This window comes from Triturus cristatus, chromosome 11 (genome assembly GCF_964204655.1).
Source record: "Triturus cristatus chromosome 11, aTriCri1.1, whole genome shotgun sequence".
In the NCBI taxonomy this organism is placed as follows: domain Eukaryota; kingdom Metazoa; phylum Chordata; class Amphibia; order Caudata; family Salamandridae; genus Triturus; species Triturus cristatus.
In genome coordinates this window covers 465,202,254-465,226,658 of record NC_140594.1, presented here as the reverse complement: position 1 = coordinate 465,226,658, position 24,405 = coordinate 465,202,254, and positions in this window count along the sequence as shown.

The window sequence follows — 24,405 nt, the reverse complement described above, 5'->3', positions numbered from 1 at the left end:
GACTCTGGGATTGGGTGTCGGGTGCAGAGGGGGCAGGAGACATAGATCCGCCTGGAGTGTTTGTAGTCGGTTTCTTTCGGACAGACAGGTCCGCTGTCCTTGGGAGATTGGAGTCTTTATTGAAGGCAACTGTCCTCCCCAGGATTTTGGAGGCTGTTGTTGTAAGACAGGTTGCAGGATCATCACAGCTGGAGACAGGCCAGTAGGGCTGGGGCCAAGGCAGTTGTCATCTTCTAGCTTCTGCTGCAGGGTATCTTCTTCCTCCTTAGGTCATCGCAGATCTGAGGGTCCGGTCCAGGAGGACCCACCAAATTACTAAATTTAGGAGGCGTTTTAGGGAAATAGCAGGTAGAGCCAATGACCACCTTACCTGGGGTGACTACACCCTCTATTATGCCACCCTCCTAGGGGTGGAAGTACACCAGCTGCGGCTTTAGGTCAACAGACAAAAAGATCAGAGAGTGGATTTTGAAGATTTTTTGTCAGCTGTTACAAACAACTGCATCATCTCCTGTTTTTTGTACTGTAACACTGAACTAATCTTGTTTATTTGGATTTTTGTAGTAGATGTCTTTTGCTTAAAAGAAATGTCCTATGTTGTTAAGTCAATATACATGTGTTTTGTTTTTGTTGTATGTAGATACACTTCTTCCTTCATTACAATCTAGGAGCTTGGGGTTTCGCTTTAAGACAAGGCTAATAAATAATATTTTGGAATTGTATACCAAACAAGTGACCAATTAGTAAGCTTATTGGTTCAGTTGTTTAACAATCTATTCCCACAGGTAAACCCCCTTTTTTATCGTCACCCTCTTGTGGGAAGCACAGGCCAGCCCTAATTTGAGGGGTTCCCCCATCTTCAAGATGGCAAGGAGTGAAAGTTGTGCTTCACCTTGCTTCCCCCACCTTAGGGGTGGAGTTTGCAGAGGTGGGCACACCTCCTACCTTTTTGAATTTTCCCGCCCAGGGTGGGGGTGTAAATCAGTGGCTGCCATCTGCTGCCAGTAGCAGTGGCTGGCAGTTTCATTACAAAGACGGCTGGCCTTTGAAGCTCTCCTTCTTCGAGCACTGCCCATCCTGGAGGAGTAGGCATGACACCTCTGGCCAGGATGGGCATTGCTTCTGGTACCAGAGAACAGGTGCTCTCTACCCAAGGATGCAGAAACATGTCTGGTGGTGGCTGGCTGCCTACAGCTGGTCAGAGTCCATGCCAACATTGGTAGGGATTCAGGGGGCACCTCTGAAGTGCCCTCTGGGTACATGGTGCAATAAATCCCACACTGGCATCAGTGTGGGTTTATTGAAAGAAGTAGTTTGGGACCTAACACTCCTGTATTCAGTGAAGTTATCATGCCCGCACCTGTAGTGTAGTGCACCCTGCCTTATGGCTGTGAGGCCTTCTAGAGGGTGACATACCTATGCTGTCAGACAGTGCTAGCTGGCATGAAACCCAGGCAGGGTGCCATGTCAACTTTGTCATTTTCTCCCTCACAGGGGCATGCAGGCTGCAAGGACAGTGGCATGGTCCCAGTGAGGGGAGTCCCAAGGAGCCCTCTTCTGCTCTCAGGCCCTAGGTGCCCAGGGTACTATTTAATAGGGACTTACAGGGGCAGAGGTACCAATTGGGAGTTTGTATTAGGGAAGGAGCACTGGCACAGGGGACCTGTTTGGTAGGGACCCTATGCACTACATTTGAAACCCCATCAAAACCAGGCAATAAGGGGGGCCTAACCATGCAAAAGGGGTACTTTCTCACACCAGGGGACACTGGGAGATGTAGGTTCCAACCAGCCAAGAGGAGTGTATGCTGCACGTTGCTGGTGTTCTTGCTACAGAGGTCCTGTGTGCAATTACACTTTAGTTGATTTACACAACTGGTGTTAGGAGGTAAATGACTCTCTGATCTTGAGCAGAACTCAGAGACAGATTTCCTCCAGAAGAATGATGGTCCACTCTACTTTTCATGTTAAGGGATTTCAAAAGAAACCTGGAGTGTGCCTGTGCTTAGGAGGTGTCTTCTAACAAGACCAAGAGGATGCTGGGAAATGTAGTTTCCATCTACCCATGGAGAATATATACAGCCACCCATAGAAGTTCCTGTTGCCTTGGTGGCATTTGAGGGAAGAGTGCTAGAAGGACCCAAGGCAAAAAAGCCTGCCTCTGCCATTGGTTGCTAGCAAAGGAGAAAGACATGATTGGAGTGCAGCAGGCCTTCACAGTCCTGCACCGCAATGCAATTGTACATGCTGCACTACTGATAGCTTCATCGCCGTTTACCCACTGAAGTATTATGTCCAGGAATAATTTTGAATTTTCAGGGATTTGAACAATTTATGTCAACAGGTGAAAAATGCTCAGTTCTTCAAATAGACCTTCTAGCACTCTTCCTTCAAATGGTACCAAGGCAACGGGAACTTCTTAGCGTGGCTGCATATATTCTCCATGGGTAGATGAAAGCAAATAAAGAACTAAATTATGTTTTTCTCTCTGATTATTTCCCTGGACCCCCCATGAGTTAGGCGCTTCACTGAAACTGAACAATCTGGCATGAAAATACTTCTTAAGAAACTTCCCATTTCTACACTTCCAGTCATTATTCGTAATTACATGTCTCTCGTCACATTGCATTTAGTAGTGATCTCATTCTGTCTACCCTTGATATTTCATACTCTTCAACAAATGAGTATGCTGGCAGAAAGTGAAATGCGAGTCTAATGCTCTTTTTGATGCTCGCCCACTGAGGTTTTGGACCATTAAAGAACACATGGAGACTGCTTACCTTCCCAGAAAGTCCATTACACAAGATTCTTCACATTTCAAGTATCTGCCTCGACATTTGCCTACTCCAAAAGTCAGAAGTAAGACTTAGCCACCTGAGAACCCAGAGAGCCCAACAACTGTACCAGTGTCTCTATCACCAGTGCCAGTCATGGACACTTCTCATGTATCTTGGCAACCTCACATGACCAGATCTGGGCTTTTGATTTAAGCGCCAAAGTGCCCAAAAAACGTCCTGAAGAGGTGTGATGTATATATGTATTATTTTGTACTTGTTATTTAACAAAGGTGGAGATGCAGTGTCTTGTGAATTAGACAAAATGTGGCCCTTTTGGTTCCTGACATACTCCATAGAACAGTGATGTAAGTGTGGGGGTGATAGAATTCTTGATGTACAATGTTCAATTAATGGTACAGTTAACAGCTACATGTTGAGGAATACAAACGTGTAATACAAAGCTCCGTGTGTGGCATGATCATTTACATGTACCTTGGCTGAGGGGATGCTGCAATGGCCAGTAAATCAAATTCTTACATACCCTTGTCTTGGTCTGCTCTCTCTTTTAGTTCAATCCATGGAGTACTTTTTCTGACAGATATGAATGGACAATATAGAGTATGTTTTTGGTGGTTGGTAAAACACCTATAACCAGAGGTAGTTGTTGCTCCTGTGTAGACAATACAGAACACGAAAACACTCTGCTGCCACCCGGAAGCTTGCTCTTCAAGGGCGAAGCGCTGTCTGCTCGCCCTAATGCACCACCACCATCAGCCGCTGGACTGCTCCAGTGAGGTGGGAGCCACCACGGGTGACACCGCCATCACTCGCATCATTGGGGACTGCAAGTCCCAGATATCCCTGTGGCCAATCCACGCCTCTTAAGGCGTTCTGCCATCCCGCTGCGCGGGACACAAAAACACTCTGCTGCTACCCAGGGAGCCTGCTCTTCAAGGGCGAAGCGCTGTCTGCTCGCCCCAATGCACCACCACCATCATGCCTCTTAAGTCGTTCTGCACTCCCGCTGCGCGGGACGTGCTGGGCCGTGCCCTGGTGAATCCCGGGCCAAGGGCTGGCCCGTCCTTGCCGGTCATTGCCAGAAGAGGCAGGGCTGGGCCACCCCTCTTTCTTTTGGCCCATGAGTTTGCATTGCTGATTATTGAACACTTTCCATTGAAACCTGCCAGGACCACAATTAAGTGAGTCTTCATTTGTGAGGTCAAACAAACTTGAGAGGCGCGGTGTATTGCAGGGAGTGTCCAGAAAACCAACTGAACCATATTCCTTGATCCCTGTGTAGTTAAGTGACTTCTAATTGTGTGTTTCTCTTTATTGGTAGCCCTGACTTGGTGAACGCTGAGACCGAAATCTCTTTAATGGACAGATTTCATTTATGGGGAAAATCCTAGCCTGTGCATAAGTGTCCAGCATTTTTGTGTTCCCTAGCTACAATCTGTTGCATATTGTCACATTTATCTTGAACAGTCTGTAAAACAATTAGCCCGTTGACTGTAAGGGAAGACATGGCTAAGAGGAAGCAGCCCATGAAAGGGTCCAGTGGGGGGGGGGGGGGCGGCTGTGACAACCCTTGACTCATTTCTGACCAGGGCTTCCAATGTTTTGTCCAATGAAATTGCTTTAACCAAGCGGAGACTCTCATTGGAACTGAATAGTTTGCCCTCAAGTCCGGCACCATTAAATACCCCATCACAAACAGTGCAAGGTAAGTTTATGCCGTCACCATTGGTTGCCATCCATTTAATGGATAACGTTGATGGCAACCAAGACGAGGGCCCCTCCTTATTTGAGCCACCAGTAAAAAAGAAAAGAGGTGGAAGCAGGAAAACGACTCAGCAACCGAAAAAGCAAATCGCACCACCTATTGTAGTTCAAATTAATGTGGGATTGGGACAAATTGTAAGGAGCCTCTCTTCAAAAGTAGAAGAAATTGTAAAATTGCATCTAAGCCCTATTATTGCTAGGCTAGACAAATTAGAACTACTACTACTTCAGGCTAACGAAAGGCTCAAGCTTAGTACCTCGAATATTATGGGGTCAGAACCAAGGGGACAGATTTGTCCCTCAGTGGCTGAGGGAAATGATAGTAATAGTCAATCCCACAATATGGGGTCGTTAATTAGTAAAAGTATTCCAAGAGCACACAGGGAGTCACCTAGTGATAGTATACAGAACTTAGGTAGGATAGGCCCACAAGGAATGACGGGTCATCCCGAAAATGGTTGGGCCCAAGTAACTGCCCCAGACACAGCCCCGCATGAATTACTAGGGTCTGTGCCTAAGGAAACTAGACTGATTCATAGGAATTAGCTCATTGGCCTGAAATCTCTTAAACCAAATAGCTTGGTGAGACCGAGAACAGAAGTTTTACATCTGCCTCCTAAGTCAGGCCCACTTGTGACCGTCCTAGTAGGAGTTCCTCCCTTACAGGAGAACTCCAAAGAGACAACAATGGATTTAATACACAAGGTGATACATTGGCTGGACAAATTACAATCACATGTCGATCTTTTTCCCCCCCATATTATCATGGCCAGAACAGTTGGATGGGTGGGGAAAGCCACAAAGAAAGATAGTAGTGGGGACTGTATCGTGGTTAATGTAACCCATCCTGTACACGTAAGAGCCATGTTACATGGCCAGATGAAAGCAGAGTCCTCCACAGGAATACAGACCCTTCCACTTTCCTTTTTCTATCCAGAAGCGCCACTACACTCTAGGTTTGAGGGAAATAGATACACTCGCCCCCATGGAAGGTTATTGCAATCACAAGAAGAGGGCACCACTAGGAATCTATTAATCCCTCCCACTAACAGATTTGCACCATTAAGGGATCTGGATAGTGTGGATTGACAGCCAACCCCCTTTGACACAGTGACTAGTATAAACCCTCCTTTAAGAGCACAACTGACTAATGCATCTCAACTACTCCATGACAAAGCATTAGATCCTTTGGTGTGCACCTTCATGACATGGCACATTGCAGGTCTGCATGCAAAAAGAGACGATGAACAGTGGTTAGCCGTAATAAAGGCGGGTCACATTATTGCACTCCAAGAAACATGGGACAAGTCTGACTCCTTTGTAATGGATGGTTTTGCCCCTTATTTTAAATCTGCATCTCAATCAGCCTGAGGAAGAGCATAGGGTGGCTTGCTTACCCTAATCTCGCTTCAATTGTCATGCACCATCCAGGTTTTGCCTAGCTCCTCTAATCATCTATTAGCAGTAGAATTAACCTTTCCATGTATGGTAACTCTGGTAATTGTACATTTTTACAATTCATTTTGTAGGGATCATGATAGTGAACATTTAAATGATCTCGAAAGTTTTTATAGAGGTCCTTGCTCAGGAGAGACATGCTCCCTACAAAACAATTATAATGGGGGATTTTAAAATTCAAGGTTGGAAATTACAATGCTTGTTAGATGGGGAGATCTGTGAAGACTTAACACCTGTGGCCCATTTTGAACATACCTCCCAAGGCACCCGGCTAGAAAGTTTATTAGCAAGTAATAATGTATACTGTCTAGAGCCTGGGGAGGAAGCAGAGATGATACCGCCGTTCTTTGGGAGAGGGAGCGGTTCAACTATAGATTATGTTGGAATATCAACCCCCCTATACCAACATATGCTGGAAGTCAGGGCGGCTCGAATCGGTTTTAGTGACCATAATCCCACCATTGCTGAATCCAAAGGTATAATGGTCTTTCGAGGTGCGGAGATAAAAACCTTTGCAAATGGGGATTTTCGGCCCATGGACCAGGATCGGAAAATAAGATGGGAGAAAATTGTCCCGAGCTCTTTTTAGTAGAGTTATAAACTGAGGGCAAAGAGGATATTGAGCAATGCCTTAATGAACATAGTGAGCCTACAGAAGTACTAGTGGCTTACGTCAAGTTAACAAAGCTAATTGGTAAAAGGTTAACAGGTAAAAAGATCTTCGGAGGTACAAAGGAGGTCAAGTGGTTTAATGCTGATTGCTCTAAAGCTCACAAAGCCCTTATGGTCGCATTAAAAACTTTACCTAGAGATCCCGAGTTGATTAAAAGTGGAAGGAAAGCATTTGATATGGCTTTAAAATTAAGGAAGGCTGCTTTAAAGGATCAGGCATGGGAGGAACTAACACAGGCGAGTGCACAAGCTGATAGTGCAAAATTCTGGAAGGTAGTAAATAGCTCCTTTTTTAAACATAATAACACGAAAAGAACAGAGTGCGTAATTCCAGCCGACCAGTGGGTTTGTCTAGGTAATTTAAATTTACCACACTGCCTGCCCAACGAGTTGCACCCATGGATTACAGAGATTAAACCTTACGAAAATCATATCGTTACACGGTAGACGATCGAAACACCGTTCCTTGATAAATAAATTTTTCACGAACTACATCTTTAGCGCAAAAACGGACTATCAGTAATTGGACTTTTTTGAATGTATAATATTAATCTGCGTACAATGAGATCACGGTTAAGCGATAAAATGACATGCTACGTAACCAACGTTTAAAATGATACCAGTGGGTGGGCCGGGAATTTCAATGTTGATATGTGTGCACAATGTTATGTTTCAAATGAATATAAACAACTTCAGATGACACGTGCTTAGGAACGTAAGGCATACATCACACTGAAAGTATAAGAAATGAAAATGTTCACCTAAATGTTTTTGTAATGCATTTTGGGCTGTGTAGTTTACAGCAGGAAAGGAAGAAGAAATGAGTATGAAGGGGCGGGGTGTGACACAGGTGTTTGAAATAGAGCGAGACAGCCGGGTACTCAGAATGGTTTAGAACAGGATGAAATCAGTCGCCAAAAAATGTGCTCAAGGTAAGGGTTGGCTTTAGTAGGTTTGGGTAAAAGAGACATTTGGATTAATAACTATGCTTTTAACATTTGAACGTAATAGTGTGTGTATAAAGTAAGGGTAAATAAAAAATGATAGAAGGTTGAGGGGAGGATAGAGCAGACACCTCATGTAGTGGAAAATGTATTGAATTCAGCGGGCAAAACGTTGGGAACGGAGTGAACTGAGGCATGTACGTTTAATATCCTCTTATTTAAATGTTTATTAGCAGGAACAATGTACGTATGAGTCTAATAGAATTGTTTTAAATTTGTAGAGAACCCCTGACGAAGGGCCGAAAAAGGCCCGAAATGCATTGGGTGAGAAAGATTATCTGTGGAGGAACTCTTATGTAACATTCCATGCTTTAGGATAAGGCCAGGAGGCATGTCTACAGCATTAAGGATAACATGTAACCATAAGTGTCTACCATGTGCATGGATGAACAATGATAAACAGATAAAAAATTATGGATAAAATTTGAAAAAAACTTTTGTAAGTGGATCAATTGTAGCATGAAAGTTATGCATCAAACAACACTTTGCGGCTGGATTGTGGCGGAATGACGCCACATTATCTGAAGTCTGTTTATTAGGGGTGGGCGGAATTTGCGTAATTGCGTTACGCAAATCTCCGCGAAACGGTAAAAAATCTCCGCGAACACGCAGAAATTCCGCGAACACGCGGAATTGCTTGTTCGCGATGCTTTTTTCCTGTTCACAATTGCTGTTTGCGTGCTCGGGGAGAAATATCTCGCGAACACGCATTTTCAGAACGCGAACAAGCAAAAATTTCGCGAAATCGCGGAAAGCAGACTTTTGAGCAATTTCGCGTTCTCCGCGGAACGCGAAATTACGCAAATTCCGCAAATTCCGCGAGCGGAACGGAATTTACCGCCCAGGCCTACTGTTTATACACGTGATCGGGCAGTTCACGATTCCAGCTTTGCACGTGAATAAACTAAAGAAATAAGAATGATGATATACAGACGAAACTGGTGTGCACTCTGCTACTTTCTTGTTGATAAAGCATTATACTGCTGAGGAAATATGAATTTTTATGGTCAATTGTGTCCCCTATCTAGACCCCATTGGCTCCATGTACATGCTACAAGTACATGTATGTTCCCTCCATTTCAAGCTATGAAGACGCAAATACAATTGTGTCCAACGTTAATATGTACTCTTTCATATCTGCCATGAATGGGCCAGATATTCCGTTCCTAAGTATGCCTTGCCACCGTCTTTATATGGTATACTTTTCACGTTTTCCAGCTCTGGCAAGGTAGGCCCTGAATTCTGCCATCGAGCCTTTTCCTGCTTCTGCCTCTGAATGCTCCAGCCTGGACCTGCATCTGTATCCATGAACTTTGTCTTACTTCCTGCGCGGCTAACGGTGCCTAGCCCGGCCTGTTGCCTGCCAAAACTGTATTCAGCCTTCAAGTTATCTGTTCCGTTCCTCAAGAAATGCATTCCTGTCTAAGTAGCTTAGGTAAACATCCCTCTAGCTGCAGAGCAAAGGGCCCGGCCTTACTGTCTCCGTGCAAGTAATTCATGACTCTCATTACCATGGTAGGCCCATGCCCCCCTCGCATCTCATGTAGACACTTAGACGCTTGTACACGCACTAACAGTCAGTATAGAATAGGATCTGTCCGAGAAGACCTTTCCTTCCAGATAATATAGTTCCTTAAACACAAGATATTAGATATGATTTAGGACTAGGTTGTCCTGACACCCCAGACTTCTGTCTCCTCATGTAGGGCTAAATGTCAAGTTCCCTTCACCCTCTAGTTACACGTCAATCACACGTCATGCGGCTGCGCGCGCATCTCTGCCATGTATTTTTGCTGACTTTGCAGGATTCTCTTATGGATCCACCCATTGTGTCATCATCATAACGACGTTTTTAGTATACGCCTCTATGCACGCCTATTGTAACGCCTTTCTATTACGTATGTGTATTCTTATCAGTTGTTACGCCTCTTGCATCTGTCTCTACTGTAATACATTACTATATATGCTTTAACCTGTCAATAATGTATTGCTGATCCCTTCCTGAACCTTCGTGGTGACGGAACTCGATTGCCTGGTTCGAACCATCATTCCTTTGTAAGGAATAAATACCCTATTATACCCTCGAATACCACGGATTCTGCCTCTTATTTTTACTGAGTTATTCGTATTGTATTTTACCGCATAAATTAAGTCTAGGTAATTTAAATTTACCACATAATTGGCGCCCGAACAGGGACACCTCTCACACCCCACGCGCCGGAGGTGCGTTGCAGACCCGGTCTCCTGCCACAGCCGGACGGACAATTACGCGTACCCGCAGGATTTCCTGTATCTCCCTCAGGCCAACGGGGGCGACTGAGGCTGCGATCAACACCCAGACGAGGCGGTGAGGAGTGCGGAGAATCCCGACCAGAGCCTAGCTGAGAGAGCAAGATCCGAGGTATACAGAGGCCCACCAGATTCCGAAGTTCCGAAGTATCTAAGTCACGAGTCGAGTCCAGTCCAGTTTGGTCTAGTCCAGTCCAGACTTCCGAGGCCTTCCGTTCCGTGCTTCCCGGTGAGTACCGTTGCTGAGGACGCATCTAGACGTGCACATTAGTTTGTGCCGGTCAAGACGGGTCTGGGTACACAGACCTGGTCTGCACTGTTTTAGCAGTGTATCTGTACTGTTTAGCAGTACATACAGTATATTTAGTATTATGCAGTTAACTAGTTTTATTCTAATTATTATTGTTCGTTCTAAAATGTTTTGATATGTTTTAAATGTCGTGGTATGAGTGATTGTTCGATCTTCATTATTGTGTTTATTGTAATTATTGTGTTCAAAAACCGAGTAAGAATTAAGTAACAAGGTTCAAGATGCCGTTATTTTCAAAATTAAGATAGATAAAAACTAGAAAAGGGATACTCGAGGAAGCTGTTCCTATCCCACCTAGGGACACTCCAGGGTACTTTATGTACCATAAACATGGCCTAGATGCCGTATTATATCTTGATCTATGGGTGGACTACACCAAGGATTTGGCAGAGAGTCAGAGATGGCCCGCTGCTGGAACATGGGATGCAGATTGCATCATGAGAATAGAAGAAGCGTTATGGAAAAAGAAAGCCAGAGAGTCACAGAAAGATGCCATTGAACTATGGCGTAAAGAATCGCATAGGCACACAGAGAAAGCGCTCAGAAAGGAAGAGAAAAGTAGGGAAGATTCAGAAAAGGCCCGAGAAAACATATTAATTGACGAAGGTACCCGAGTAAAAACAGAACAAGTAGACAGACAACGAAACACTCTTATGAATGGTATGTATCCTCTTCTGGCCGAGGGTTTGCCTAAGGCCACTTTGGAGGTACCAGAAGATCTGCCACCTCCGTTACTCCCGATTAAAGTACATCCCAAGACCGCAAAAGACATTTTCCTTTCTTCCTATTTAGACGATGCAGCCCCCGAATATGCTAATGGTGTGCAGCCACGCACACCACCCGTTAACGACACTCAACCCCAAAATCAGCTGCACTCACCTCCGCAGCAACAAACTCCTACTCAAGTTCTAACGATTCCATCTGTTTCTACAGTCCTTCCTGCACCGACACTCTCTACCCTGCACCCAACAAATCCTTTTGGACTTGGCACCTCAGGGGGTGCGACAGGAGGTTTTTCCACGCCACCGCCAAACACTAGATTGACTTATTGAGATTTAGCATACCGACGTACACCCCAAAGGATATCAGACAATATATTAAACGAGCCTCTTTCTGATTGTAGGTATGATCCAGTGCCAGGAAAACACGACAGAATGTTGCTGTCTTCAGTACGTTTGCGACGAGCTGCAAACTATTTAATGACGTTACCAGGAATGGTTGAACATCTAGACAAAATATATCGCTTTATCCAATCAGGGCAAGGTCCTGAAAGTATTGCCGAAGCCATGGAATACCAGAAAGTAGACATACAAAAATTACTGTTACGCTTTTTTATAAACTGTTTGATCAGAAATAGAGATAGGCCTGAGGTAGATTTGGAGGAAATGCAAGCACTCACCAAATGGGGTCAGAATATAACAGACGGGAGACATGATAAACAGAAATGTATAGAAGCCATGTGCCGAAGGATCAGAAAAGAAGTAGAACGAATACATGAAAACAGAGTAGAAGCAGATAAAACTGAATCAGAGGAAGAGGAGGAGGAACAGTCAGAAATGAACACAGGACAATTTGAATTACCAGCTAAACAAATGATAGCTTATGTAGGAAAAGGAAGATCTTTTAATAAAACAATACGTCCGATACATCCAGAATGTAACAGAATTTTTCAAACAGTTATTACAAATCCAAGGATCCCTGAACACTTATTCCAGGCTACTGATAAATTACTTCGAGAACGAAGGGGGTACCATGTGCTCGATTCTATGGATGAACAAGAATTAGCCAGGTCAGCAGTACAATGGGCTGACAGCTCTGAAAAATACAGTGATGATGCGCTAGCACACACGTTTCTGAATCTCGCCCCAGATGAACAACGTTTGGCTAGTATATACATGATACAACATCTCCTTATATTATATAAAGGCCAACACTCCGATCCTGGTCCTCTACCTGATATATTGATAGAACTACTCATGAATAAATGGAGAGGTTTAGGTACCGATCTAATTAAAGTAATTCTGGAATACAGACACAGATATAGTGCCTTTTTGTGCCCAGAACATGATCCAGCTCCTTCCATGGAGAGAAACCCGTATTACATAGACAGACAGAATCCCTTACGCGAAGTACACCCAGTCAGGAATGATGACAATACGTTTAGACGCGTGTTTGTGTACACGCCCATAACCAAAATAGAACTATTGGAAATGAAAAAATTAGTGCCCAGCCATGACAAAGATCCAGCAGGTTTTCACCGTGAACTAAAGGACATGTTACTCATGGGTGATTATACCTATCCTGACATTATGAAAATATTGAAAGTATTATTGCCTGCCGGTATTTATGAGAAACTCAAGGAAAAAGAATGGGAGGTGGGAGACCAAAAGATTGATTGGACCGCATTAGAAACTGAAGAAAATAGCAGAACTGCAGGCGTAGGGCTTGGGGGCAAAACAAAAGCATTGCCAGGTTTATTGGTACAAGTATTGCCACGTTTATTAACTACGAAAAAGGAAGATTGGGGAGCAATTTCAGCTTGTAAACAGAAACCCGATGAAGACACTAGTGACTTTTATTCCCGATTTGAAAAATGTTTTGGTATTAATAGCGGCCTGAAAGCAAATAGTGAGTCATATCCACACCTTTTTGTAACAAAACTAGTCGAGAATTCACTGCCGCAGGTTAAAAACAGAGTATTGAAAGTTGAGAGCACTTGGCAAGCTAACACTCCCTCACAAATGTTACAAATGTTACAGTATCACCAGAATAGAATTAGAGAAGAACAAGAACACGAACAAAGGCGTATGAAAGACACGAAAATGAAAATGCTTGTCGCTCAGTCAGTTCCAGCTGACGGTCATAAAAAGGGTGCGACACAGTCCAGTAATTCAGCGGTTCCCGTTAAAGGGACATGCAACTATTGTAAACAGCCAGGCCATTATATAAACGATTGTGCAGTTCTGAAACATAATATCTCCACGGGTAAAACCAAGGAGAGACCACGTCCGCCTAGACAGGATCAGATCCAACAACAAGTACCTCAGAATATACAGCCTATGCAAGCTGCACAACAGACCGTACCACAACAACAGCCACAGCCTATTGCCGCAACACAAAACACGACACAACAGATGTACCAGTATGCACAAAATGACTATACAGAGTATCAGCGCTACACATGAAATAGCCTAGAGAGGGAAGTTGGCTTACCCCTTATTGAGGTTCCTGTAGATCAAGAGGGTCCTTATGTACAGAGTCAAGTATTAGGGAAAGACAGAAAGTTTCTACTCGATACAGGGGCAAGCAGAACAACTATAAGTCACGATGAAGTTCCAGGGGCACCCCTCTCAGGCTCACAAAATATTTCCCTTGGTTTTTCAGGAAAGCCCACTATTAACGAAGTATCGCAACCACTTGCATTCACAGTCGGTCCATTGACACGAACTACAGATCTATTGCTTACGAAATCATGCCCAGAAAACTTGTTAGGTATAAAAACATTGAAAGCTCTAGGAGCTATAATATGCTGTTCTCCGGACGGAGTACGACTATTTTTGCGTGACTTTAAAGGTCACTACGTGTCAAGAGACATGGATCACCGGTTACAGAATCTACCTGCACACTTATGGGCACAAGGCACCACTGATGTAGGTTGTATGCACATCACACCATATCGAGTTACACTCAAAACAGGAGTGGTACTACCACGAATGCGACAATACAAGTTACCACCAGATGCTGTAGTGGCTTTACTGCAAATCATTGACGAGCTCATTGCACAAGGAGTGGTTGTAGAAACGGACTCCAATGTATGTAATTCTCCGATTATTCCGATTCTTAAACGAACCGACCCAAAAGTACCCCCAGTATATCGATTAGTTATTGATCTGCGAGAATTGAATAAATGCATTGTACCACAATATCCCGTGGTCCCAGATATTTCTTCATTACTGACAGCTATTGATTCAGAGGCAACGTTCTTTACTGTAATTGACCTCAAGAACGCCTTCTTCAGCGTCCCAATTGATCCGGAAAGCCAATATTTGTTCGGATTCAGTTTAAATGGACGAAGTTTTAAATTCGCACGCGCACCTCAAGGATTTACAGAAAGTCCTAGCATCTACAGCCAAGCACTGAAAAGACAACTTGACAGTATCCACATGCCTGTTAACACTGCACTGCTTCAGTATGTCGATGATCTGCTGATCACCGCCCGAAGCGAACCCGAATGTGAAAAAGCATCACTGACGGTTTTACATTTCTTAGCCGACAAGGGGCACAAGGTGTCCCCTTCAAAGCTGCAATTTTGTGCCCAGCAAGTTGTGTACCTAGGGCACTTGCTGTCCAAATGGGGGAGACAGCTCACACCTGATCGTATCCAGTTAATTGTAAACATGTCACCACCCAAGACACAAAAGGAGGTACGGGCCTTCATAGGCCTCACTTCATACTGCAGGCAGTGGATTCCCCAATATGCATTTTTAGCTAAACCACTCATCCAGTTGACAACACAGGAGGCAGCGACATCGACTGTCCTCCCTTGGACTCCAGAACATACACAAGCTTTTGAAGACTTAAAGAAAGCTTTATGCCAAGCACCTGTTTTAGCGACACCATGTTACAGTAAGCCTTTTACACTCTTTGTTACAGAACGTGAAGGTACTGCTTTGTCAGTACTCACGCAGGAACAAGCAGGATCACACAAGCCATGTGCTTACTTTTCTAGCACATTAGATCCCGTAGCTCAGGCTCTTCCTGCGTGCCTGAAATCAGTCGCAGCGACAGCTCTAGCGATTAGACAAAGCGATTCCATAGTATTAGGACATCAATTGACAGTACAAGTACCACACGCAGTAGAGGTTCTCTTGAACCGGACACAAACACAACACTTGACTATAGCACGACTGACAGGTTACGAACTCACATTGTTTCAGCCACACATAGAAATCAGACGTTGTAGTACATTAAATCCTGCCACACTTTTGCCATTAAGTGGAACAGACCCACTGGCACATGATTGTATTGAAGTCATTACTATTACGACGAAACCCAGACAAGACTTGACAGATGTCCCATTACCAGATCCAGATCTGACACTTTATGTAGATGATTCATGTATGAGAACAAGTACAGGAAAGTTAGTGGCCGCCTATGCAGTCACGACAGACACCGAAGTCATTGAAACAAATTGTATCGACACATTATCAGCTCAAGCAGCAGAGCTTATTGCTCTGACACAAGCCTGTATTCAAGCCAAGAATAAAAAAGTTAACATATACACAGATTCACGTTATGCTTTCGGAGTCGTACACGACTTCGGAGTCCTTTGGCGAGAGAGAGGTTATTTGACTTCTCACGGTGCCAACATTCAACACGGTCCCCTCATTCAAGCTCTATTAGATGCAATACATCTACCTACTTCAATATCTATCATGAAGTGTAAAGCCCATACAAAAATCACCGTTATTATTTCCCAAGGTAATGACCTAGCAGACCGAACAGCTAAACAAACAGCACAGAATCAGACTCATGCAACTGACTTGACAAAGACAATAGTTCCAACGCCGACACACTGCATGACAGTTAAGGATCCCGCTCTTGATGTAATTGACATACAGACACATGCTACGCCAGAGGAAATAAAGAAATGGACTGAATTAGGAGGGATCCAAACCGATCAGGGATGGATGACGAAGGGAAAATCTATATGGTTTCTCCCCGACTCAATGGTTCAAGTTATCATTAACACAATACATAGTCCAGCACATCTAGGAGAAAAAGCCATGTTAGACAGTATTCAACACATTTGGTTCAACAAAAACTTACGAGCTGCAGCCAAACAGAAAGTCCGAACTTGTATGATTTGTTGTCAGTTCAATCCAGGTAAAGGCGTACCTGTAGAGCAGGGTGGATTTCAACCTCCCGATCACCCTTTTGAAGTCCTCCAGATGGATTATATCCAGATGGAACGATGTCGAGGATTCAAATATGTCCTCGTAGTTGTATGCGCTCTTTCCCGTTGGACAGAGGCGTATCCCGTCTCAGATTACACTGCCCCGACTACTGCCAAACAATTAGTTCGTGAATTCTTCCCACGGTATGGTTTGCCCCGTATCGTGTACTCAGATAATGGCCAGCCGTTCTCATCCGAGCTAATGAAACACATTTCACTCTTGTTAGGCTATCAATGGAAATTCCACTGTGTCCGACATCCCGAGGCAGCAGGTCTCGTGGAACGTCATAATCAGACCCTGAAAATACGACTTTCAAAAATCTGTAGAGAGAAAGGTGTCGACTGGATAGTAGCCTTACCGGTTGCACTATTTTACATGAGAATGGTAGCACATTCTCGCACAGGGCTATCCCCGTACGAAGTGGTCTTCGGTAGGCCACCAAATATGTGGGGGACGCCTATACCTCGTAAAATAACTGATGTTGATTGTAATATGCTGACAGATTACCTTGCTTCCTTGATGTCTGCACTACAATCTTGCCGTTCACAGGTAGCTGCAGCCTTTCCCGACAACACCGAGGTAAAGCCCCATGAAGTAGTTCCGGGAAATCTTGTTTTCGTCAGAAATTTCGACAGGAGGAGCCCGTTGGAGCCTCGCTGGCTACAACCGAAGCTGGTTCTCCTAACGACGAGGACAGCAGTGAAGGTCGAAGGTCGCAAGGGTTGGTTACATTCGAGTCATATCAAGAAATTTCATGGACTACCAGCCGATCTGAACTCTCAGCCCTGCCCCCTTCCAGAGACTGATTCAAAACTCCCCCTGGTTGAACCGACCGAATCTCAGAACTATAAACTGAAACTAAGGTCTAGCAAGTCAGACAATTCGATTGTTTAAGTCCTCTCCAAGGTGAATCGGTTGAATTAAGTCTTTGACATGTATCCTCTAGACCGAATGAGAGAGAAAAATAGACAGAAACAGCTCAAGAAACATGCATACTGTAAATCACTTCATAGTCACTGTATAGTGACATTGTTGATTATGTTTTTCCTAAGTCTTTTTATTATTGCTGCAAGTATACTGTTACATATGTACTATCCTATTTTCAAGCGTGCTTACAATGTTACAGCCGAACATTCTTTTAGTGAACTACCTCCACATGAGTTGTCTTATAGAATTGCGCTGCGCAACAACACATTCATTAGTATGTTACACCATTCCCACCAGACCAGCAATGCTACAAATTGTTGGATATGTGGCCGACTCCCTCCCTATCAGAAATACAAAGGAGTTCTGCCTCTCTTTCCGTACCCGTTCACACACAATGGTTCCTGTGGAGCATGGTTTAGTTTGATTAACTCTTTAGATTCAAACACTGTAGTTTACCAGAGCAACTGGGTATGGGGAAACCTGAACTTAGTTTTGCTTAAAGCCTGTTATCCTAACAAGGAGGGACTTCCCAAAAGAACAGGAACTGACCTAGAAAATGAAGTATATGGATTAGGTAATTTTACACTTAACCTCATGATTCTAAATGTTGAATCTGAAGCTACACTAGTCTTGCCTGCTATGTCCGTATTACCAGTCAAAGGTGAATTCTGTGTAAGAAAGAATGGTTCAGTACACCTGGGTCATAGTAAATGTACTAATGTGATCGAATTCAGTGATAAAGGCAAGTCTACATTTAGAGCTTCCCGTCACTCCTACTTCATCTGTGGTCACACCGCATATATACGCCTACCCCTAGATTGGGATGGTACCTGTTACATTGCATTCCTTCTGCCACCTGTTTTCCTAGCCCCTCCTGATTATCATAGAAATACCAATCTAGTACACCATAGACCCCAGAGAGATACCCCGATTGTTGACTACACCGAAACAGCATGGGAACAATATACAGACTTCAATAAAGGTCTCTTTCCTTACATAGGTGTTGTCTCAAACAGTAAACTGATACGTAGATTAACCAGAACCCTTGAAGCAGTAGTGAATGAAACTACCTCTGCCCTAGGCAACTTAACAGAGGAGCAGTCTGCGATGCGGATTGTTGTTCTCCAAAATCGTCTTGTCCTTGACGTCATCCTAGCAGATAGGGGCGGAAATTGTAGGGTCATCGGATCAAGTTGCTGTGTTTTCATCCCAGAAAACGCGCCATCCGTATATAAAGCCATAACTCGTCTTCACAAGATTGCAAACCAGATACATCAGAATGCAGGCACTTGGACATGGTCCGGTTGGTTCTGGAGCGTGTTGTCAGCCTGGGGATGGAAAGTCCTATCCTTCCTAGGTATTGGCCTTCTCATAGTATTCAGTTGCTGCCTATGTCTACAATGTGGACCAGCGATTTGCGGCCTGTGTGCCACATCGTGTATTCCACGTTCAAGTTTTCATTCAAGATCCCGGAAGAAGAAAGAAGAACAAATGATGTTACATGAACAGATTGATGGATTCCTGAAGATCGATATTTCATGAGGGTCCATAGGGGACAAGGAGGGAATGAGGAAATATGAATTTTTATGGTCAATTGTGTTCCCTATCTAGACCCCATTGGCTCCATGTACATGCTACAAGTACATGTATGTTCCCTCCATTTCAAGCTATGAAGACGCAAATACAATTGTGTCCAACGTTAATATGTACTCTTTCATATCTGCCATGAATGGGCCAGATATTCCGTTCCTAAGTATGCCTTGCCACCGTCTTTATATGGTATACTTTTCACGTTTTCCAGCTCTGGCAAGGTAGGCCCTGAATTCTGCCATCGAGCCTTTTCCTGCTTCTGCCTCTGAATGCTCCAGCCTGGACCTGCATCTGTATCCATGAACTTTGTCTTACTTCCTGCGCGGCTAACGGTGCCTAGCCCGCCCTGTTGCCTGCCAAAACTGTATTCAGCCTTCAAGTTATCTGTTCCGTTCCTCAAGAAATGCATTCCTGTCTAAGTAGCTTAGGTAAACATCCCTCTAGCTGCAGAGCAAAGGGCCCGGCCTTACTGTCTCCGTGCAAGTAATTCATGACTCTCGTTACCATGGTAGGCCCATGCCCCCCTCGCATCTCATGTAGACACTTAGACGCTTGTACACGCACTAACAGTCAGTATAGAATAGGATCTGTCCGAGAAGACCTTTCCTTCCAGATAATATAGTTCCTTAAACACAAGATATTAGATATGATTTAGGACTAGGTTGTCCTGACACCCCAGACTTCTGTCTCCTCATGTAGGGCTAAATGTCAAGTTCCCTTCACCCTCTAGTTACACGTCAATCACACGTCATGCGGCTGCGCGCGCATCTCTGCCATGTATTTTTGCTGACTTTGCAGGATTCTCTTATGGATCCACCCATTGTGTCATCATCATAACAACGTTTTTAGTATACGCCTCTATGCACGCCTATTGTAACGCCTTTCTATTACGTATGTGTATTCTTATCAGTTGTTACGCCTCTTGCATCTGTCTCTACTGTAATACATTACTATATATGCTTTAACCTGTCAATAATGTATTGCTGATCCCTTCCTGAACCTTCGTGGTGACGGAACTCGATTGCCTGGTGCGAACCATCATTCCTTTGTAAGGAATAAATACCCTATTATACCCTCGAATACCACGGATTCTGCCTCTTATTTTTACTGAGTTATTCGTATTGTATTTTACCGCATAAATTAAGTCTAGGTAATTTAAATTTACCACACTGCCTGCCCAACGAGTTGCACCCATGGATTACAGAGATTAAACCTTACGAAAATCATATCGTTACACGGTAGACGATCGAAACACCGTTCCTTGATAAATAAATTTTTCACGAACTACATCTTTAGCGCAAAAACGGACTATCATTAATTGGACTTTTTTGAATGTATATTATTAATCTGCGTACAATGAGATCACGGTTAAGCGATAAAATGACATGCTACGTAACCAACGTTTAAAATGATACCAGTGGGTGGGCGGGGAATTTCAATGTTGATATGTTTGCACAATGTTATGTTTCAAATGAATATAAACAACTTCAGATGACACGTGCTTAGGAACGTAAGGCATACATCACACTGAAAGTATAAGAAATGAAAATGTTCACCTAAATGTTTTTGTAATGCATTTTGGGCTGTGTAGTTTACAGCAGGAAAGGAAGAAGAAATGAGTATGAAGGGGCGGGGTGTGACACAGGTGTTTGAAATAGAGCGAGACAGCCGGGTACTCAGAATGGTTTAGAACATAATGAAATCAGTCGCCAAAAAAATTGCTCAAGGTAAGGGTTGGCTTTAGTAGGTTTGGGCAAAAGAGACATTTGGATTAATAACAATGCTTTTAACATTTGAACGTAATAGTGTGTGTATAAAGTAAGGGTAAATAAAAAATGATAGAAGGCTGAGGGGAGGGTAGAGCAGACACCTCATGTAGTGGAAAATGTATTGAATTCAGCGGGCAAAACGTTGGGAACGGGGTGAACTGAGGCATGTACGTTTAATATCCTCTTATTTAAATGTTTATTAGCAGGAACAATGTACGTATGAGTCTCATAGAATTGTTTTAAATTTGTAGATAACCCCTGACGCAGGGCCGAAAAAGGCCCGAAATGCATTGGGTGAGAAAGATTATCTATGGAGGAACTCTTATGCAACATTCCATGCTTTAGGATAAGGCCAGGAGGCGTGTCTACAGCATTAAGGATAACATGTAACTATAAGTGTCTACCATGTGACTCGATGAACAATGATAAACAGATTAAAAATTATGGATAAAATTTGAAAAAGACTTTTGTAAGTGGATCAATTGTAGCATGAAAGTTATGCATCAAACAACACTGTGCGGCTGGATTGTGGCGGAATGACACTACATTATCTGAAGTCTGTTTATAGACGTGATCGGGCAGTTCACGATTCCAGCTTCGCACGTGAACAAACAAAAGAAATAAGAATGATGATATACAGATGAAACTGGTGTGCACTCTGCTACTTTCTTGTTAATATTGCTGAAGCACCTTTGATATGGTGGTTAAAGATTTAGTCTAGAGATAAGCAAGACCTAAACCAAATTATTTTAGAGGACTGCATGATGTTGGACAGAGTTGCAGATATTCCCTGGTTAAAATATGTCTCCCAACAGCTTTCAGCTCTCGGGCAACGAGAGCTGTTTAATCAACCAAGAAAGCTGCATCCTGATGACGTGAAAGCTATAAAAACACAATTTTTAATGAGGAGACAACTGGATAGGGAAGTAAATGAACTAAAGAAACCTACATGTAGACATTTTATGATTATGAGTCCTGGAATTTTAAATCAAACTTTTTGGTCTTTTGTTAATAATCTGCATCATCTTTTTCTTTTATTCAGATTCAGATGTAATTGTATCCACTGGTCTCTAACTGTACCTAAAGGTTTTGCGAAGTTAGGCACACTGCAACCGTGTGCATGCGATAATTTCTCTGACCAAGACCTGTTGCACTTGTTTTTTTGTGTTTTTTATGCTGAGCTGCGAGCTAAACATGTCCTACCACTTTTTAGAGATTGCTACTTTGCACAAGTAAGACCAGCACTGATCTATTTACAAATGCTCTCTTCTCCACTCATTTGTTATGGGGTTGCAAGTTTGTTATCAGGGGTGATTCGTAAGAGGAAATATCTGGTTTGATAACAGTAATGACTTGGGCCTATCCAAATATGTTTCTTGTAATACAAACGTATTTTAACTGTGCTTTTAATTATATCTGTGGTGTAGTTTTAAAATGTATGTGTTCTTTTATGCGAAATGTACTTTAATTGCCAGAACGTGGCCGAATAAAGTTTTGATTGAATTGAATGAACAGTTAACTGGTCTGATTGTAACCAGTGCTTACCCAGGGCTGTTCTCAACTTCTCCTGGATGTACCTAGCAAGCAACGTCTGTCTGTCCAGCAACTCTAGAGGGACTCAAATAAGACTTGTCTAAAATTTCAGCTGGCATTGCAGAATTCTAAGGCAATACAGTGACTGTTATCTACAAGCTGGATTTCAGCCACAGCCTCATAATTTGTGCTCTGACACCTGCTTTAGCCTTGTTTGTCTTATTTGGCAAAAGTTCCATGTTTGTGATCAAGGGACACTGGAAGCCTACAAATGGTACATTCCTACAGATAACCGCCTTGACTAATTGCTACCGATAAAGATCATCAGTATGGATGCATCTCTATTGTGTCTACCTACTGGCTATGCATCTGAACTGTTTGACTCCATAGTTCCTTTTGCTTCCTGTTTAGTCAGTGCAAGCCGTGGACTTCTTCTAGATCACCTACAGGTGTCACTTCCAGCAACAATTATATGCACAGTAATCCCTCTCATCTCCTTCTGGGTGGCCACTATCCATATTTACTTAGCCTGTAGTTTGCTGTCCTGATTTCAGGGGGGATTACATTGAGGAGCAGCTGGTGTCAGGGAAATGTGGCGGGTTGGGTGATGACAGCGACAATAGCAAAAGAAAGGACTTACTGCTGTCCACCGCATCACTGCTGTTCTGTCTCCACTGCAGCACAGGCTGAGGCTCCCAGACACAACTACTACCAATCCAGACATTGCTATCATGCTCCTAGCAGTCCACCCCCCTTGGCTTTCTTCCCCAAGGTACTGCATGGTCTATTTTGCTTTATCTTCTTTATACAATGCCGCTGGTTGTGCCCCCACCCCCCGTCCTCTCAACCCAGACTAAATTTCAAACATACATTGGCACTTGTGGGCGATCACAAAGGGTTTTGACTTAGTCTGTTGTTTTGACTCTTGGGTTGGGTTCATTGAGAACTAACGATGGTTAAGCATAAGCAGGGCCCAAACTTGAAAGAGGAGCAGCAAAGAGAAAAGGTACTCCTAGTGGCTATATTGAACAGTCTGTGGGTGCATTTGAGAAATACATTTCTGTGGCTGAGAAGTGCATTTCATCAGTTTTGTCACCTCAGCTTCATAAACCCACGCCAAACATGTGGGACTGGACAGCGGGGACCTACTCTGCCTCCCTAATCCTAATTCCCCCCCCCATTGCAAATACAACTGACTTAATATTGCCCCCCGCAACCCACCGGAGAAGTGGAAACAAGGCCCTGCTCCCAAAAAATCCCTTATCACCCGCTAGAACTCCAAAGTAGTGGCCCCTTCGGCATCGACCAGTACTGGTGATTCCCTTTGCAAAGAGACTCTTGAGGACATGCTCATGCATCTGGTTAAAGAAATTGTGGATCTTACCGATTGCAAACTGTCTGGGATGTTTGATCATTTGGGGCGAATTGAGGCCAAATTTGCAGATTTCGATTGCAGAAGAGGTGGGAGTGAGGATAAGTGGAGTGGGAGGGATAGGGATGTTAGTGTTATGTTACGAGAGCCGTCTAGCTCTGCCCTCAGCAGTTTGGCTTGTGATCTACGGGCAGGGCAGGCCTTGACAAATCAGAGGGGCCAGCTCATGGAGAATGCACTCAGGAGTGCCCCCCAGCCTGTCCTGTCACAGATACACACGGGGAAAGCGGGAACTCTCCACTGATGTTATCAGCTCAAAGTTCACATGTGTCAGGTATCCCCCCACCTAATATTACTTCCCGCCCAGTTAAGGAGGCAGGGCGAGCACATGTTAATACCTCTAGAAGCGACCTTCCCCCAGCCACTTTTCACCTATGTGGCCATACTAGTGGATGTTCCTAAACTGCTCCCAGGAACCAGCAAGTCCACAATAGAGTTAATAAATAAAGCAGCTCACTGGGTCAAGGGGAACTCCAGGTTGCAGAGTTGCCCACATCCAGAAAGACCTTTAACTAGATGGGTGGGTTGGGTTGGGAAAACGCGGAAAGAATTTGAGGGCGACTTCTGTTATTATCACCTTCAAGGATCCATGAATGGCAAGGCACCTGATCGAGCCCCCAGGGTTGGCCATCTGTCATCAAAGTAAGATTAGGGCTTTACCCCAGGGTCTTTTCTATGGAGGCCTAGCAAGAAGTCCACACTTTACTCCTATGGCGCAACCACACTATGCTGTGCCGGTCTCAAACAGCTTCGCCCTGTGGGTGCCAGTTCGTCACTTTTTGTGATGCACTGGCAGCCCATTTCTCAGCCCCTTATTTACAAGGACAGGAAAAGCTACCCTGTGTGGCTTTTCTTGTCCTTGTAAATACAGCCCCTTAACACGCAGCACTTTGCGTGACAGGGGTA